The sequence below is a fragment of the Scylla paramamosain genome, chromosome 28 (genome assembly GCF_035594125.1).
Source record: "Scylla paramamosain isolate STU-SP2022 chromosome 28, ASM3559412v1, whole genome shotgun sequence".
Taxonomy (NCBI): Eukaryota; Metazoa; Arthropoda; class Malacostraca; order Decapoda; family Portunidae; genus Scylla; species Scylla paramamosain.
Genome location: NC_087178.1, coordinates 9,475,001 through 9,480,477, shown reverse-complemented (window position 1 = coordinate 9,480,477; position 5,477 = coordinate 9,475,001). Strand labels below are relative to the sequence as shown.

The 5,477-nt window shown below is 44.0% G+C and overlaps 1 protein-coding gene across 18 annotated transcripts in view; it reads left to right on the top strand.

The window, feature by feature from the left end:
- Window positions 1-2,255: 2,255 nt before the first annotated feature.
- Window positions 2,256-5,477, top strand: part of LOC135114899 (uncharacterized) — a 20,786-nt gene continuing 17,564 nt past the window's right edge. For 11 of the 18 annotated variants that reach the window (XR_010275696.1, XR_010275695.1, XM_064031137.1 and 8 more), the window contains exon 1: window positions 2,256-3,459. The gene's annotated coding sequence lies outside the window, so the exon portion shown is untranslated. Of the gene's footprint in view, window positions 3,460-4,970; window positions 5,047-5,477 lie in introns of all 18 variants that reach the window. The other 7 variants (XM_064031140.1, XM_064031134.1, XM_064031135.1 and 4 more) reach the window with 3 other exon arrangements.

Sequence of the window (5,477 nt, the reverse complement as noted above, 5' to 3'; positions counted from 1 at the left end):
ATCAGGGAGGCAATCAAAGGGTTCTGGGAAGAAGTAGGTGGGGTAGGTGAGATGTTTAGTGTGAGAGAAGAATGTGTAACACTGGAAAGGAAGAATGCAGATGAACTGGATGAAAGAATCAGTAGGGATGAAGTGGAGAGGTGTGTGAGAAGGCAGAAGAATGGCAAGGCAGCAGGTCCAGATGATATACCCTATGAGTTCTACAAGAATGGTGGGGAGGTAGTGATAGACAGAATGACTGAGTTATTCAACCGAGTGTGGGATGAAGAGAGAGTGCCAAGAAAGTGGAATGAGAGCCGAGTGTGTCTGTTACATAAGGGAGGATTTAAGAGTAAGAATGAGCTGAAGAACTACAGGCCAATTGCATTAGTGAATACAGTAGGTAAAGTTTTCAGTGCAGTGTTGAATGAGAGACTGTGTAAATGGATTGAGAGAGCTGGAGTGCTGGGTGAAGAACAGAATGGTTTTCGTAGGGACAGGAGAGCTGAGGACAATATGTTTGTGGTGAATGAAATGATTGAGAAGAAAAAGAAGGATGGGGGTAAATTGTACCTAGGTTTTTTGGATATAGAGAAAGCTTATGATAGAGTGAACAGAGAAATGTTAGGTAGAGTCTTAGAAAAGATTGGATTGAGTGCAAAGATAGTTAACGTAGTGCAAAGTATGTATGTGGACACAAGAGCTAGATACAGGCTAGGAGACATAGAAACAGACTGGGTGAAGAGTGAGAGAGGAGTTAGGCAGGGCTGTATATTGTCACCAACCCTTTTTAGCCTGTATACAGAGGAGCTAGCAGCCAGGATGAGAAGAATGAATGTAGGGGTAAGTGTGGGGAATGATAAAGTATGTGTGCTCCTTTATGCAGATGATGTAGTTGTTATGAGTGAATCGGCAGATGAGCTTCAAAGTTTGTTGGATGTAGTGGATGGCTATGGTAAAGACTTTGGAGTAAGGTTTAGCAGTGAGAAAAGCAAAGTAATGATTGTGAATAGATCAGAGGATGAAAGTAATGTGGTATGGAGACTTGGAGAGAATGAGTTGAGACAGGTGCAAGAATACAAGTACTTAGGGATGTGGATGAGTCCTAGTGGGTGTGCAAAGACAAAGAATGAAAAGATAAGTATGCTAAACCAGTGGGTAGGTCGATTGGGAAGCGCGGCAAGGATGAGAGCAAGTAAGTATGATGTGTTGAGAGAAGTGTGGAAGAGTGTGGCTGTGCCATGTATAATGTATGGTATGGATGTGATTGCATGGAATGAAAGTGAAATTGATAAGTTAGAAGTGGGCCAGAACAAAGTAGCAAGGATGGCACTGAGTGCACCGAGGTGCACAGCAGTTGAAGCCTTGAGAGGTGACATGGGATGGAGCACCTTCAGAGAAAGACTGACAAAAGCCACACTTAGGTACAAGATTAGGCTTGAGAGAATGGATGATGCAAGAATAGCAAGGAAGGTGTACCTGTGGAATGAAAGTGGAAGCAAATGGAGGAAGAGATGCATGAGAATGACAGACAGGAATGGATTGCAAGTTGTGTGGGCGATAAGAATGGCTGGGAGGAATCAAAATGAGCGTGAATGGGTGGTAACAAGAGGAGGAAGAGTGGGAGCCGAATGGGATGTGAGAAAATGGAAGAATGAGATAGACAAAGAAGTGAAATGTGTGGGACTGAATGAATGGAAGAATGAGATGGAAAGAAAGAAGACCCTGGAATGGTACAAGGAGAAAGAGGCCCCGAGGTATGAAAGGTGGTATGGTGGAAGCCTGGGCGGTGATCTTCTCTTCCGAGCGAGGGCACAGTGTATGGATGTGAATGCAAGGAGTTACAGGTGGTCTGAGTCCCGCAGCAAAGTGTGCCAGATGTGTGACATGGGAGAGGATGAGACGGTGGAACATGTGGTGCTGGAGTGTGTGCAGTATGCCAGAGACAGGAATGAGATGATGCAAGTGATACTGACTGAGTTAGGGCATGATAGGAATGAAAGAGTGGAGAAGACAGGAAAGGAATGGATGGTGTTGTTGCTGGGACTGGGTAGAGAGGCCAATGAAAGGATGATTGAGGCGGTGAAAGAGTTTCTGGAGAGAATGTGGCGTGCCAGGTGTATGAACAATTAGGATAGAGGATGCTGTTCGTTTCTCTTTTTTTTTTTTCCCCCTTTCTACAGGAGTTGCCGATCCAAAGGCCTGGCTCAGGAGTGATCCTGTGCCACCTGTACCATCAAGATCAAGATCAAGATCATGTACTATCAAGATGATAAGTTAGAAGTGGGCCAGAATAGAGTAGCAAGGATGGCACTGAGTGCACCGAGGTGCACAGCAGTTGAAGCCTTGAGAGGTGACATGGGATGGAGCACCTTCAGAGAAAGACTGACAAAAGCCACACTTAGGTACAAGATTAGGCTTGAGAGAATGGATGATGCAAGAATAGCAAGGAAGGTGTACCTGTGGAATGAAAGTGGAAGCAAATGGAGGAAGAGATGCATGAGAATGACAGACAGGAATGGATTGCAAGTTGTGTGGGCGATAAGAATGGCTGGTAGGAATCAAAATGAGCGTGAATGGGTGGTAACAAGAGGAGGCAGAGTGGGAGCCGAATGGGATGTGAGAAAATGGAAGAATGAGATAGACAAAGAAGTGAAATGTGTGGGACTGAATGAATGGAAGAATGAGATGGAAAGAAAGAAGACCCTGGAATGGTACAAGGAGAAAGAGGCCCCGAGGTATGAAAGGTGGTATGGTGGAAGCCTGGGTGGTGATCTTCTCTTCCGAGCGAGGGCACAGTGTATGGATGTGAATGCAAGGAGTTACAGGTGGTCTGAGTCCCGCAGCAAAGTGTGCCAGATGTGTGACATGGGAGAGGATGAGACGGTGGAACATGTGGTGCTGGAGTGTGTGAAGTATGCCAGAGACAGGAATGAGATGATGCAAGTGATACTGACTGAGTTAGGGCATGATAGGAATGAAAGAGTGGAGAAGACAGGAAAAGAGTGGATGGTGTTGTTGCTGGGACTGTGTAGAGAGGCGAATGAAAGGATGATTGAGGCGGTGAAAGAGTTTCTGGAGAGAATGTGGCATGCCAGGTGTATGAACAATTAGGATAGAGGATGCTGTTCGTTTCTCTTTTTTTTTCCCCCTTTCTACAGGAGTTGCCGATCCAAAGGCCTGACTCAGGAGTGATCCTTGCCACCTGTACCATCAAGATCAAGATCAAGACAAGCGTTCCCTCGTGTTTACTCCTACCACACTGCCTAGAAATCTTGTTTTTTCGCAAATTTCCCAAGTAATTCCCCACCCCGGAGGCCGCCCCCAGTACACCTGTTCCCTGCATCCATGGTGAGCCCCTGGGGACCCTGAGGCGCCGCGGGGGATCTGAAATAAGGGAGAAATTAAGGGAAATAGGGAGCCCCGTGGTCACTGCACTGAGTCTCCCACGTTTTCCTCATAAGATTTTTGGTGTTTTTTGTAAGTTTTTCCCCTAATTTTACGGTAATTTTTAGTTTTTTTTAGGGTTTTTAGGGTGAGAATTTAGGGATTTGTGTTTGTGTGTGTTTTTTTTGGGGCTTCGTATAATTTCGTGATTTATTTAAAGGGTTCTGTTTTTTTTTCCCCACGTTTTTTAAGCAATTTTAAAGTTTCAGGGGTATTTAGGGTGTGGGCGGGTTGGGGTTGCCCTTCAACTTCGGTATCTAGGCTGAGTTTGCTCGCTTTAGGGATCTTTTGGAGTAAACTTTGGTATTTTAAGTAATTTTTTTGGTTTTATTATAGTTTAAGCCATTACACACTACGTGGTAATAACCTACCTCATTTTGTTCTTCTCACTATTCACATCATTTCTAATGATTACACTACTTGTCGGAAATAAAAAATAACGCCACAATAGGCCTGGGAATGCACAGCGCTCTCAACTTTTTTCTAAGTCCACAGGTAAACATAAATGGTGTATTGTTGCCTGAACTTCAGTTGTTTAATGCTTTGAATTGTGGGTAGCTGCTGGATAGGATCACTGTGTCTATAATTCCTCGGGCCAATCACGTGCTACCACCATGAGTTGCACCAATAGGAAGTCTCTATAAGTACCCATAAGCTGCGCGGGCAGGTTAGGTTAGGTTAGGTTCCCCACAGGCCCCCAAGCTTGCTTGAGAGATTGGGGGGCCGTGGGTAGAGATTGGGGACATTGGCTTAAGCTATAAATTTACCCAAAATTATGGTGTTTGTTATTGTCTCTTCTTTTTTATAGACGATTTTGAACATAAAGCAACTCAATATTATATCATTTGATGTGTCCTCCCCTCAACCCGCTGTAATCTTGGGAATTTGTGGGGAAGTAGGTTTTATGAGCAGGGAACACAATAACAGTAATTTTAAGTATTTGAATGGAGATGATAGCTTTAAAGAAGGCATTCCTAACTTAACCTCACCTGAACTTAACCTCATTTAACCTAGCCTAACCTAACCTATGTGCATCACCTAACACAAATTACCTATATCATGGAAACTATTACTTTGCTACAAGAACATCACTAGTAAGTTTCTCAGTATCCAAAAACAGTACTCATAAATGTGTCAAGCATTATTGTTCTCTCCTGAAATAATACCATACATTCTTCTCAGTCACCTACTAAACTTACTTGGCGGTGTGGGAACCTCGGTACAGGCCAAAATAATACCATGCATTCTTCTCAGTCACCTACTAAACTTACTTGGCAGTGTGGGAACCTTGGTACAGGCCAAAATGCCAAGTAAACACCTAACCTAACCTAATCTAACTTAACCTAACTTAATCAAGACATGACAACTTAACCTGAGAGAGAGAGAGAGAGAGAGAGAGAGAGAGAGAGAGAGAGAGAGAGAGAGAGAGAGAGAGAGAGAGAGGTCACTGTTATCATTATTTTCATTATTACACACAATTTAAGGGTTGACTTGGCCCCCCTCCCTTCACCAGGCCACCCCCCCCTTACACTCTCTCTGTTCAGGTGACCTAATGTGACCTAGCCTTGACACCTGCACCTCCACGTGTCAGCTGGGCACTTGTACACTCCACAATTCTAGGTGAAGACACTGTTGGATCACTGTTGGGTCACTGTGGGTCAATGTGGGATTACTGTGGGTCACTGTTGGGTCGTAGGTCACTTGTCCTTCATGCTTAAAAGGTGTCTTGTTTATGTTTGTATCAGGTCGCAGTGTGGTGGCCCTGTGTGACCCTTGTACTAGAGGTCATGGTGATTGGTTGGGGTCATCAGTTTTTATGTGGTTGTTGTTGTTGTTGTTGTTGTTGTTGTTGTTGTTGTTATTTTCTTATTTTTTTATCATATTTATTTACTTATTTATATATTTATTTATTTATGTACTGTGCTTGGAATGTAATGAACCAACTACTACTACTACTACTACTACTACTACCACCACCACCACCACCACCACCACCACCACCACCACCACACCACCACCATAACCACACAACACTCCAATAGCACTTTCTC